Here is a 13,547-nt window from a genome sequence, read left to right as displayed (position 1 = left end):
CGTACGAAGTTTGCAGAGACAAGGTGCATGGCTGAGTGCCTGGCGTCCCTGCTCAGCACCTGCGGCTGTGGGGCAAGTTGTTGCAGATAACAATATCGCCCACCTTAAAAGACTGAGTGTGGCATGAGATGCTGCAGCTGGACCGCTTGGAAGAGTGCCTGGACTTGGATCCAGTCTTTGGTTCTCATGCCGCTGAGCCACAGGGGGCCTGCACGGAAGTCATTCCTGTGGGATGAGTTGAAAGTTCATTTCCCATCTTGCTTTAATGCAAAGCTCCCGGCCTTGGCATACTCAGTGAATTATCCATTTAAAGTGAAGCCAGCAAAGACGACGGTCTAATAAAATGAAGGGCTTTATGCTGCTAAAGTCAAATTCGCATCTGCATCATAGTTAATATAAGTAATCCTTAAAATAAATAAAAACCAAAAACACTAGCTAAAATAACATGGAAGTTAAAGGTAAAAGAACATATTGTTTTACTATTTTTGATTTATTAAGAGTGCAATCCTCGTTAACTTCTCCAAATGAATTCATTGATTAGCAGTTACACTTATACCTGGTATTTTAACCCAGGTTTCTACGATCTATTAATAATTCACTATTCAACAGTTATGCATAAACAAATCAACATTGAGATATAGAGTTAATAAATCAATATGAGGAGGCTGTGGATACAGAGCGTAGCCCAAAGACATTTTAAGGGACTGAGCATTGGCGCCTCAAATCCGTGTTCCAGGGAGAAGCAGGTGGTCCTCAGCTACTGCTGCCCTCTGGACAAGGGACTGGGGCTGGGGAGGAGGGAACGAGATGTATTTCCAGATCTAGAAGCAACTGAGACATGAGTCTTCACAAGTTCCCTTCCCTAAACCCAGCAGGCAAGTTGTTACTGTCCCATGGCTGGCCAGCAAGTCTGAGATTAGATAAAAATTAGAGATATGGATTGTTTGTAGCCATATCCAGCATTGATTGAATAAATGAGGCCCCAACCTAGGATTTCCCAAAGTGCCCTGCAAAAAAGAAAGACCTCATGGATGTCAGTTAATAGAGACCATGACTTCTAGCAGGCAGAAATGCCCGTGCAGACCCGTGCATTGACCAATACCAGTGCCAGAGGAGAACATCTGTTAGCAAGGAGTTCACAGCAGGGAAACATCAGGATCTTGAGGAAAGCTGTGATTACTGTTCTGTTAAAAATATATTCTGATGAGTGAGGGAAACCCGGGCATCGCTACGCAAATGTAACCATGTACACTCTTTTTGGCTATTGTGTAGAGACAGACTTATTACACAGCACGAGAGATGTGATTCCCCATTCTAACTCAGAACGTGTCATTCAGAATAATTTGGTTTTGTTTTCAGGGCAACATCCTTAATTAGATGCCAGTACAGATTTTTTGTAAGTAGAAACGAGACTTGGCTGGACACGACCTCTGCTACCTGCACAAGGCTAACAGTAGTGGGTCCGGTATAAATTTTTGTACTTTACTCTTATTATTTTCTTTTGTCCTTTTTATGAAACCTTGTGAGATTTGTACTTTTTATATCCATGTTTTATGGGTAAGATAAAGAAGGTACAGAAAAATTAATTATCCTCCCAAGATATTATAGTTATTAATACACACAACCAGGATTTGGACCCAGGCAGGCTATGATGGAGCCACTACTCTTCACTAAACTCTGTTGTAGGCCTTCAAGGAACTTCCATACCCTAATTCTCAGGACCTATTACCTTGTTACCTTAGACGTGGATGTGATTAAAGATCTCAAAATAGGGAGATTATCCAATGTTACCTGGGCAGGAGGGTAAGAGAGAGAGAAGGAGTTGTGCCAGCAATGGAAGCAAAGGTTGGAGTGATGTGGGGCTGTGGCAAAAACAATCCAGGCAGCGTCTTAGAAACTGGAAAACACTGCGAGACGGATTCTTCCCTAAATCCTCTGGAAGCAATACGGTCCTACCCACCTATTTCAGACTTCTGAGCTCCAGAACTATAAGGGGGAAAAAATGAGCATTGTTGGTTATCATTAAATTTGTGGTAACATGCTATGTCAACAATAGAAATTAATACAACCATATATGCTGTATTTATTTTTCAATCAAGATCCTGGTGCTCAGGATGGGAAAAAACAGGCAGCACCTTTATCATAATATAACTTACTTCTGTTGCTGCTTGCTATGCATAGCAGGAAAGCAGGGTCCACCATGGACCTTAGAGTTAATAATGCAGTCTGTAGGGAAAATGGGGAAACCAGGAAATGTAATGATCAGATTATGCTAAAGACAGGTAGTTTTGACCATTCGAAGATGAACTGGTGGAGTGTGGCAGGAAGGGGTGGGCTAACCTAGAAGAAAGGTACACCCAGGAGATACAACATGACCATGTTTTAAGTAATATGATTGAATTAAATAACAGTGTGTGTTCTGGGCAATGAAAAGAGGAGAGGACCAGAAGCTCAGTGCTGACTTTGGCCTCGCTGTGTTTGAATATCTGTGGTATGTGAGGATAGAGTAAGATCGAGATTATGAGAATGAATTTAGAAGGGAGTGGAGGATGGAAGCCTGGTACACATTGATCAGATGTGCCTGTGGGTTTTAGACAGCAGAGGACAAGTGACAGCCAGAGAAATGGGAAGAGAAGCAACAGAGGAGAACGGTTCACAGATAAGGGGGTGCCAATGCTGCCTATTCTTCAGGTAGTTAAGAGATGCGACTTCCTCTGGCGATAGGAAGTCAGTGGGGTCTGTCCTGTGCTTAGGTAACAACAATTTCAAGAGATATCAGAGGTGGTGTGCTGCAGCTTGTAGCTACCTGCCTGTGCGCATCTAGTCTCCACTCTGCATCCAGCCACATCCTTGTGATGGCTTTACATAAGACATGGTGGAAATTATTTGAAATTGGTAAATGCTACAACATTACAAATCAGGGCATTCACTCCCTCCCTAACCCCACCCTGCAAAAGCCAAACATTTACCAGACTCAACTGGGTGAGAAGGAAGGAGAAGAATGATTGCACTAAGTCTACACGTGAACGGGAGATAAGTAAGTAGGAAATTAGAGTTTCCAATGTTCTTTCCAGAAGTTAATGGTGAAGGCGAACAGAGAGTTCCAGTAACATCTGGAAATCCAGGTATGTTTGAAATAATTTTACTTTCACCTGAAAATGTCCCAGACAGGATGGGGTATGAAACCTTCATTATGTCATTGATGTTTTAAGCAATCTTTATTTGTATTTATGAAATGTGTGCAAATAAGTAAATAATAAAATATTATTTTTTTAAAGATTTATTTACTTATTTGTAAGTCAGCGTTATACAGAGAGAGAAGGAGAGGCAGAGAGAGAAAAAGAGAGGCTTCCATCTGTTGGTTCAGTCCCCAATTGGCCATAATGGCCGGAGCTGTGTCGATCCGAAGCCAGGAGCCAGGAACTTCCTCCAGGTCTCCAATGCAGGGGCAGGGGCCAAGGACTCGGGACATTTTCTACTGCTTTCCCAGCCATAGCAGAGAGCTGAATCAGAAGTGGAGCAGCTGGGACTCGAACCAGCACCCATATGGGATGCCGGCACTGCAGATGGCGGCTTTACCCACTACACCACAGCGCCGGCCCCCACAAAAACTTACATTTATGAAAGCACATCATTCTTATGTAAGAAGTTGATCTACTGCTTTATTTCTGTCCTGATACAGTAGCACACCCTGTAATAGGGTGTTTTTATGCATCATTTCTCCCATGCGTGACTCTGCCTCTTATCCACCTTTCCGGAACTGCTTGGGTGCGTTCTTTCTTTGTCCATCTTCCTTTTAACACAATCTGATTTCAGAATAGAAAAGAAAAACTGCTCATTTGCATGTTACTGTTTATTCAAATCATTATATTTTCTCTTATGTCATTGTTAGCTTTTTAATTTTTTGTGGAAGAAAAATCCAGCCCATGCAGTAGTTGGTGGGAATTTCATTGTAAAAGACATCCCTTTCTGCATTCCCAAGAAAAGTCCAGGGGCCAGCTTAGGCTAATGTGAATTAACAAATTATTCAACACAATGACAAAAAGCTAATTTTGGCTTCACATTGCATTCATGCAAGAATATAGACATTCTGACTTTGTCTCCTCTGAGAAGCGTTTTCCAGAAGGGGAAAGCAATCTGATGGCATGCGTTAGTAACCGAGTTCCAGAAGATGGCAGCAACAGATTTGCCAGAGATGTGGCGTGACCATAGTCAATATTTGGGGGATAATTTATTTTACTTTGATTAAAAATTACAGTGAAAAAACTACTTTTTAAATCATTTCATAAAGCTTTTTGAATGAGAATAGTTTCCTTATATTAGAAAATTAGAAACTTACTAGTTTAATGTGAGGAGAGTATTTTAAATAAATATTTAAAAAAAATGCTCCCCCAATCTGTTCCCTACCACCTCAAACTGTACATGATCATTATTAATAGTTATGATTCTTTCTCATGCTTTTTAACATGCATGTAGGAATGTTCATATGATATATATTCTTCTGTAATTTGGTCTTGACACTTGAATATTCTATCAAGTTAATAAGAAATGAATTGTACATTATTCTATGGTTATATAATTATGTATATTTTAAATCATTACAGATAGTGCTTTATGTTTTAAAGTTTTCATGAGCAGCATTGTGATACTTTTAACTATTTGAAGTAAAATCACAGAGGTAGAGTTATTGAATCAAAGTATATGTATGCTGTTATACTTTTTGTCAAAGTGCCTTCCAGAAAACTTTTTAATATATACGCTCCTGTTAATATCGTGAGAATGGTTTTCACCTAAATTTATTTATTAATTCACTTTATGGCATCCTTGTAAGAGGCAATTTTGTTTCCTAATTTTTTCTCCTCATTTTTTTAAAGATTTATTGATTTATCTGAAAGGCAGAGTTACAGAGAGAAGGAGAGGCAGAGAGAGAGAGAGGTCTTCCATCTGTTGGTTTACTCCCCAGATGGCCGCAATGGCCAGAGTTTTGCTGATCCAAAGCCAGAAACCAGGAGCTTCTTCCAGGTCTCCCACATGGGTGCAGGGGCCCAAGGACGTGGGCCATCTTCTACTGCTTTCCCAGCTACAGCAGAGAGCTGGATTGGAAGTGGAACAGCCAGGACTTGAACTGGCATCCATATGGGATGCCAGCACTGCAGGCAGCGACTTTACCTGCTATGCCACAGTGCCAGCCCCATTCTTCTCATTTTATTTTGTGCTACTTGCCTTAGTACCTTCTTTAAAAATAATTTCATATATTGTCTCAAAATAAAACCTAGATGTCAAATAAAAACAAATATAAATCATTGTTGCTTTCTTCAGTTTTTGAGATACTCAAGGTTTTTAATGTTAAAGGAGAAAAGGGAGGAGACATGATTTAGGGTTAAAGGAACCATTTAAGGTAGAGAAACAATTTAGATGTAACTACGCTTGATCTTAGCCAAAAGGCTGAGAGTCGATGATTTACATGTAACTAGAAAATGCTCTTCTAGGGGTAAAAATAAAATATTTTAAGTTTACTTGATTCCTGTAACAACTGTTTCTAGCATTAGGAAAATACGTTAATACAGTTCTCTAGAGTAGAACCATTAGGTCACAGGAACTGAAAACAGCATGAACTTCTTGAAGTTGAAAACAGGCAGTGATGTTAATGTATTGCTAAATACTTTATGTATTCAGAGCCATTATACTGCCCAACCATGTATTCAGTTTTAGGCATTATGTAAAAATAAATGAACTGTAGTCAAACTTAGAGTAAACTTTGATAGAAGTGTTCTGGTATGCAAGTTTATTAACCTTGAAATGAACTTTTGTGGTTCTTGAGTAAATACTACAAGGTGTTGCTTTTACCCTCTGGCCTGGATCCAGATGTCAAGTGAATAATAGCATATTCATGCAACACATAGTCAACTGATTTTTTTCTATTATGACCAAGAATAAGGAATGTGCCTGGTAAAAATTTAAGACAAACTTCTTTTTCTTGCATTATATATTACATTGCTCCCTTTTCTTCTATAATTAAAGCCCATATAATTTTCCCTTTAATAAATCAATATTATATCTCTTAGGTAAGATCATTCTTCTTATTAACTCTCAGTGAATCTGGTTATTTCGTTCTGTTTGGGTTTTGATTTTAAAAATATTTTAAATATTTTTGTTTTAATTTTAACTGACAGATATTGTATGTATTTATCGAGTGTTGTGACATTTCTGTACATCTATAGATGAATAATGTGCAGTTGAAGGAAACATGTCTCTCTTCAAACATTTAATATTTCTTTATGGTAAAAACATTCAGAATCCTTCCTTCTAGTTTTCTTTAGAGAAACGTCTAGCTCATACTCATTATCTATATTCACTCTGCTTTACAGCAAAACAGCAGACGTGCTTCTTCCAATCTAACTATAACTTAGCATCCATTGATCAGCTGTAGTCTCCCATTCTCCCTAGCCTCCGTAACCACCATAAAATTCTTAGGTTCTGTGAGGTCAACTTTTCAGAATCCAGGTATGAGTGAGGTAATGCAGTGCTTGTCATTCATATTTGACTTGTTTCACCGAACATAATGACCTCCAGTTCCATCCACGTGCTCGTCAATGTCAAGATTTCATCCTTTTGTGGCTAACTAGTATCCCCTTGTGTGTGTGTACCACCACGTTTTCCTTACCCATTTGTCAGAGGGTGGACACTTCTATCCTAGATATTGTGAACAGTGCTGCAATAAACAAGGAAGTGCATATGATTTCATTTTCCTTCACTACATGCCCAGTAGTGACACTGCTGGGTCTTATAGTACTTCTATTTTCTGAGAAGCCTCCATACTTACCACTGTGCACGAGGCTATCCTAGCTCATCTTCTCACATCAGCAGTGTACAAGCATTCCATTTCCTCCACCTCCTGCCAGGACTTGTTATCTTTTGTCTTTTTGATAATAGCCCTTCTATCTGGAGTGGTGTAATTTCTCACTGTGTTTTTTGATTTTCCCTGATGATAGGTGATGTTGAGAATTTCTTCATGTATCTGTTGGCCATTTGAATGTTTTCTGTTGAGCAATATCTGTTTATATCTACTGCCCATTTTTCAACTGAATTATTATTACTTTTTTTGCTATTGAGTTGACTGTCTCATACATTATGTTTATTAACTTTTTGTCAAAAGTATAAGTTGCCAGCATCCCACATGGGTTCGGATCTGCGCAGCTCCTGCTGTTGGGCCATCTGAGGAGTGAACCAGTGGATGGAAGACATCTCTCTCTCTCTCGCTCTCTCTCTATCTCTGCCTCTTTGTAACTCTGCCTTTCAAATAAAATAAATAAATAAATAGTTTTTAAAAAAGTAAAAATTTGCAAGCATTTATTCACATTCTATAGGTTGTCTCTTCATTCTGTTGATTCTTTTGCTGGTCATACGCTTTTTAGTACGAAGGGACCCAATTTGTTTACTTTTGCTTTTATTTCCAGAGTTTTCAGAATCAGAACCCCCCCCCCCAAAAAAAAAAATCCTTGCCTGTACAGTTTCCTAAAGTAGCTCTCTCTTTACTTCTAGGAGTTTCAAAGTGTCAGCAATTCATTAAGTCTTTAATCCATTTTGTGTAGACTTTTGCATCTGGGTGTGAGATGGGGATCCAGTCATTCTCCTGCATGTGGATATCTAGTTTCCCAGTACTATTTATTGAAGACTGTCCTTAGCATATTCTTAGCACCTTTGTGAAAGATCATTTGGTGGTAGAGTTTGGGTTTACTTCTAGGGTCCTTGTTCTGTTCCTCTGATTTATGTGTATGTTCCTATGCCAATACCAACTGTTTTTAATTATGATAGCTTTGTTATATAATTTATATTCTGGTAGTGTAATACCTCTTGCTTTGTTCTTTTTGTTCAAAATTGTTTTGGCTATGTGGGGTCTTCTGTGGTTCCACACACATTTTAGTATTGTTTTTCCTTTGTTCTGTGAAAAATGTCATTGGTACTTTGATAGAGATTGCATTATTTCTGTAAGTTATTTTCAATATTGTAGACATCTTAATTATATTGATTCTTCCAATACATGAACATGGCATGTATTCTGATTTCTTTGTGTCCTTTTCAATTTGTTTCATCAATGTTTTATAGTTTTCATGGTAGAGATTTTTCATCTTTGGTTAATTTAAGGGTTTTTTTTCCTTAGTAGCAATTGGAAATGAAATTACTTTATTTAATCTCTTACAGATAATTTGCTATTAATGTATAACAACACTATTTTTTTTAAGATTTATTTATTTGAAAGGCAGAGTTACAGAGAGGAAAAAAGAGAGAGAGAGAGAGAGAGAGAGAGAGAGTCTTTCATCCATTGGTTCACTCACCAAATGACTGCAATGGCTGGAGCTGAGCCAGTCCAAAGCCAGGAGCCAGGAGTTTTCTTCTGGGTCTCCCACGCGAGTGCAGGGGCCCAAGCACTTGGACCATCTTCTCCTGCTTTCCCAGGCCATAGCAGAGAGCTGGATAAGAAGTGGAGCAGACCAGACTCAAATCAGCAGCCATATGGGATGCCGACACTGCAGGCAGCGGCTTTACTCACTACGCCACAGAGCCGGCCCCAACACTACTAATTTTTATATGTTGACCTTTTTCCCTGAAGCTTTGCTGGATTTGTTACTCCTAATAGATTTTTGGTAGAGTCTTTGGTGTTTTATACATATAATATGCTATCTGCAAACAGTGATCCTTTCTGATTCAGATACCATTTATTTCTCTAATTGCCCTGTGTCAAATATTTAACACAGCACTGTGTTAAATAAAAGCAGTGCAAGTGGACATCCTTGTTTTGTTCCAGGTATTAGAGACAAAATCTTCAGATTTTCCCATTCAGTAAGATGACAGCTGTTGGCGTGTGTATGTGTGTGTCTCTGTGTGTATGTCTGTTCTCTACTTAATTTTTCTGAGCTTTTTATCATGAAAGGACACTGGATTTTATCGAATGCATTTTGGGCATCTATTGAAGTGATCATGTGATGTGTGCCCTTCAGTATGTTGATGTAGTGTGTCCTGTTTATTGATTGCATGTGTTGGACCATCCGTGCATCTCTGCAATGGATCCCACATGACACGGCGAGTAATTTTTGAAGTGCTATTCAATTTACTTTGGCAGTATTTTGTTGCAGATGTTTACAACAATGTTCATCAAGGATATCTTTTGGGAGAACTCCCTCTTCTTTTATTTTTTGGGAGTAATTTGAGAAAATTAGTGTTAGCTGTCCCTTAAATTATAATAGAATTAAAAGTGAAACCATCTGGTCCTGGGCTTTTCTGTGATAGATGACTTTTTATGACTTATTCAATCTCATTATTTGTTATTGGTATGTTTAAGTATTCAATTTCATCATGGTCCAATCTTAGTAGGCATATGTGTCCAGGAATTTTTCTGTTTCTTTTAGGTTATCAAGTTTGTTGCTACAATAATGTCCAGGAATCCTTCATATTTCTGTGGTGTCAATTGTAGTGCCTCCCTTTTCATCTCTGACTTTATTATTCAAATCTTCTCTATTTTTCTTAGCTTGCTAATAGCTTGTCTACATTTTATCATTTTAAAGAGCCAGCCCTTCGTTCTATTGATATTCTATATAGTTTCTTTGATCTCTATTTTATTTATTCGTGCTCTGTGTTTCATCTTTTCTTTCATTCTATGAATTTTAAGGTATTTTTTCTTTCTTAATTCCTAGAGGTACAGCAGTAAGTTGTTTATTTGATCTTTTGCTTTTTTTTTTTTTTTAAATTTTTGACAGGCAGAGTGGACAGTGAGAGAGAGAGACAGAGAGAAAGGTCTTCCTTTTGCCGTTGGTTCACCCTCCAATGGCCGCCGCGGTTGGCGCGCTGCGGCCGGCGCATCACGCTGATCCAAAGCCAGGAGCCAGGTGCTTCCTTCTGGTCTCCCATGGGGTGCAGGGCCCAAGGACTTGGGCCATCCTCCACTGCACTCCCGGGCCACAGCAGAGAGCTGGCCTGGAAGAGGGGCAGCAGGGACAGGATCGGTGCCCCGACCGGGACTAGAACCCGGTGTGCCGGCGCCGCAAGGCGGAGGATTAGCCTAGTGAGCCGCGGCGCCGGCCGAGATCTTTTGCTTTTTTGATGTAAGCCCGATAGCTAAAAATTTTCCTCTTAGTACTGCGCTTGCTGTGTCCCATAAGTTTTGGTATGTTTCCATTTCTGTTTATTTCAAGAAGGTTTTAAATTTCTTCCTTAATTTTTTCTTTGATCCATGGGTTGTTCAGGAGTGAGATGTTCAATTTACACACATTTATGTAGTTTCCATATTTTCCTTGTTATTTCTAGTTTTATTGTATTGTGGTCTTTATATATGATCTCTTTTTTAAAATTTGTTGAGGCTTGTCTTGTAACCTACCTTATGATCTATAATGGAAAATGTTGTAAGTATTGTGGGGGAGAATCTGTATTCTGCACATATTAGATAGAATGTTCTCTAGATGTTTGTTAGATGCAATTTATCAGAGGTGCAATTTAACTCTGTTGTTTCTTGATTTTCTTTTTAGAGAATCTATCTGTTTCTAAAAATGAGATGTTAAATGTCCTCTACTATTATTGTATTGCATGCTGTCTCTCTTTTTAGGTCTTTTAATATTTGATTTTTGAATCTGGGTGCGCCTATATTGGCCACATATGTATTTATAATTATTATTTCCTTTTGCTGGATTAAATCCCTTATCATTATATAATAACTTTCATTGACTCTTTTTATTGCTTTTAATATAAAACATATTTTATCTTTTTTAAGATTTTATTTATTTAAGAGGTAGAGTTACAGCCAGAGAGAGAGAGAGAGACAGAAAGAAAGATCTTCCATCTGCTGGTTTACTCCCCAAATGGCCTCAAGAGCTAGAGCTGGGCCTATCCAAAGCCAGGAGCCAGGAGCTTCTTCCCATCTCCCATGTGGATGCAGGGGCCCAAGCACTTGTGCCATCTTCCACTGTTTTCCAAGGCCTTAAGCAGAGAGCTGGATCGGGAGAAGAGCAACCAGGACACAAGCTGGTGCCCATATGGGATGCTGACATCACAGGAGGAGGCTTAGCTTACTATGCCACAGCGCCGACCCCTTAAAATATATTTTATGTAATAGGAGTATTGTTACTCCTTTGTGTGTGTGTGTGTGTGTGTGTTGCTTGCATGCAATATGTTATCCCACCCTCTAACTTTCAATCTGCACATGTCTTCATAGAAGATATGAGTTTCTCATAAGCTACATGTAGTTGGGTCTTTTTTTTTTAATCCAGTTGGTCACTTTATCTTTTATTTAGAACATTTAGTTCATTTACATTTAAGGTGATTATTGATAGGTGAAGCATTAAGACTTCCATTTTGATACTTATTTTGTAGTGTTATTGTATTTTTTTTTTCCTTTTCCCTTGCTTGCATTCTTCTTTTGTGTTTAAGTGAATCTCTCAGGTAGTGGACTTTGACTACTTTCTTATTATTTTTGGTATACTTTCCATATAGTTTTGCTTTGTAGTTATCATGAGGCTTACACAATCATCTTTTGATTATAAGATAAGTTGAAATGATAACAACTTAAAATGGAATATAAATAAAGGAAAAGAAAGAAGAAGAAACAAAAATACAAATAAAGAACACCGTGCTTGTAATCCCTTCCTCCTCTTATTTTGAATTTTTGATATCCAATTTCACCTATTTCAGGAGTGTCTGTCCTTTACTGTATTTTTAATTTTTAATTGTTTTTCTTTTTCGTCTCTTCCTGAAGATGTGAATGGATTACACACCATGTCTACTCATTTGGAGCAGTCTGAGTCTGTCTGCGTAGGCTAGTCTTACCAAGGAGTTTTATGCCTTCTGATGTTTTCTTCTTACTTTTTAGCATCTCTTTTCTTTCAGTTTGAAGAACTTCCTTTTGTATTTCTCTTTAGATATGTCTAGTGGTGATAAGTTCTCTCTCAACTTCTCTTTGGAAATATCCTTATCACTCCCTCATATCTCAAGGTTTGCTTTGCTGAGTGCAGTATTCATAGTTGACATACTTTTTTCTTCAGTATTGCGAAAGTCCCATCCTAATCCCTCCTGGGCTAGATGGTTTCTCCTGAGAAGTTTGCAGTCACGTGAATTGGGACCTTTATATGTGTTGTTTGTGTCCTTTCTTTGTACTTTTGGAGAGATCTCTGTTTATATTTAACTTTGGCGAGCTCGATAATAATTTGTCTTGGAGTAGACCTGATTGACTTGACTGACTTTTCATTTGCATTTTATCAAGGCTTCTTTGTTTTTATTTATATAAGGTGAACAAATTTCATGTATTTCATATATACAGATATAGGAGCATAGTGATACTTCCCACCCTACAGTCCCTCCTGACCACACTCCCACCCTCCCTCCCTCCTCCTTTCTTTCTTTTAATTTTTGCAATGATCCACTTTCAGTTTATTTTGTAATCATAAGCTTAACCCTCCACTAAGTAAAGAATTCAATAAATAGTAAGAAAAAAATTGTTTCTCAACACTAGAGACAAAGTCTGTAAACAATAACCAAATCTCAAAATGTCAATTTCACTCACATTTTTTTGTACTCTATTAGTTACCACAGATCAGGGAAAACATTTGATATTTGTCTTTTGGGAACTGGCTTACTTCACTAAGTATAATGGTTGCCAATTGCATCCATTTTGTTGTGAAAGACAGGATTTGAATCTGAGTTTTGATCTCCGGTCTTCCCGCACTAAGATAATTGCATCTTTCTCTAGGTTTGTGAAGTTTCCAGTTATTTTTTCTTGCTTATTTTATTTTTGTTCATCTGATTGAGGAACTTCAAATAACCTGTCTTCAACCTCACTGATTCTTTTTTCTGTCTGATCTTTGCTGCTATGGATACTTTATGAAATGTTTTAAATTTTGCTTACTATAGTTTTCAGTTGATAGATTTTTGTTTGATTTTTAAAAATTACTTTCATCTTTGTCGGGTCCCAGAGTATTATTTATCTGTGTTTTCTTTATATTCATTGACTTTCCTTAAAATGCTTATTTAAATAATTCATCTGAGCATTTGACAATGTCAAATTCTAAGTGGTTGGTTTCTGGCACCTTATTTTGTTCGTTAGGTGAGGCCATGGTTCCCTGAGAGTTTCTTATGCTTATTGGTATATATGATGTCATATGTAAGTTGAAGAATTATCTTTTCAGTCTGTATAATCTGGCCTCTTCTGTGTTTGTCCTTCCAGAACTTCTAAGCAGTCCACTTCTTTTCTTTGAGCCATGGACACTTCTGTCGCTTCAGCAGTAGGTGGCATTCTAAGTCGAGATTTGTCTCAAGTCCACAACCTGTGCGCCTCATGTCCTAGGTGATACTCTGAACTCAGGGTTTGTCCCTCATCTGCAGATACTGTGCTGCTCAGAATCAACTGAGGAGTCATCAAAAAAGTATAGTTCACAGCTACAAGCCTCCCCATGGGGCCAAGGCTGGCCCAGAGACAGTCCTGCGGTCACCGATGTGACAGTGCTGGACCACACCCAGAGGCCACAGCCATTCAGACCACTGCAGCACAGGGATAGAAACACAGC

At 38.3% G+C, this 13,547-nt stretch overlaps 1 protein-coding gene across 1 annotated transcript in view; it reads right to left on the bottom strand.

The window, feature by feature from the left end:
- Nucleotides 1-13,547, bottom strand: part of LOC133765234 (ATP-binding cassette sub-family E member 1-like) — a 1,116,285-nt gene that overhangs the window by 531,200 nt on the left and 571,538 nt on the right. The gene's annotated exons all lie outside the window — the stretch shown is intronic.

Source organism: Lepus europaeus, chromosome 8 (assembly GCF_033115175.1).
Source record: "Lepus europaeus isolate LE1 chromosome 8, mLepTim1.pri, whole genome shotgun sequence".
NCBI lineage: Eukaryota > Metazoa > Chordata > Mammalia > Lagomorpha > Leporidae > Lepus > Lepus europaeus.
Note: the sequence above shows the minus strand (reverse complement) of the source record. Positions and strands in the feature narration are given on the sequence as shown.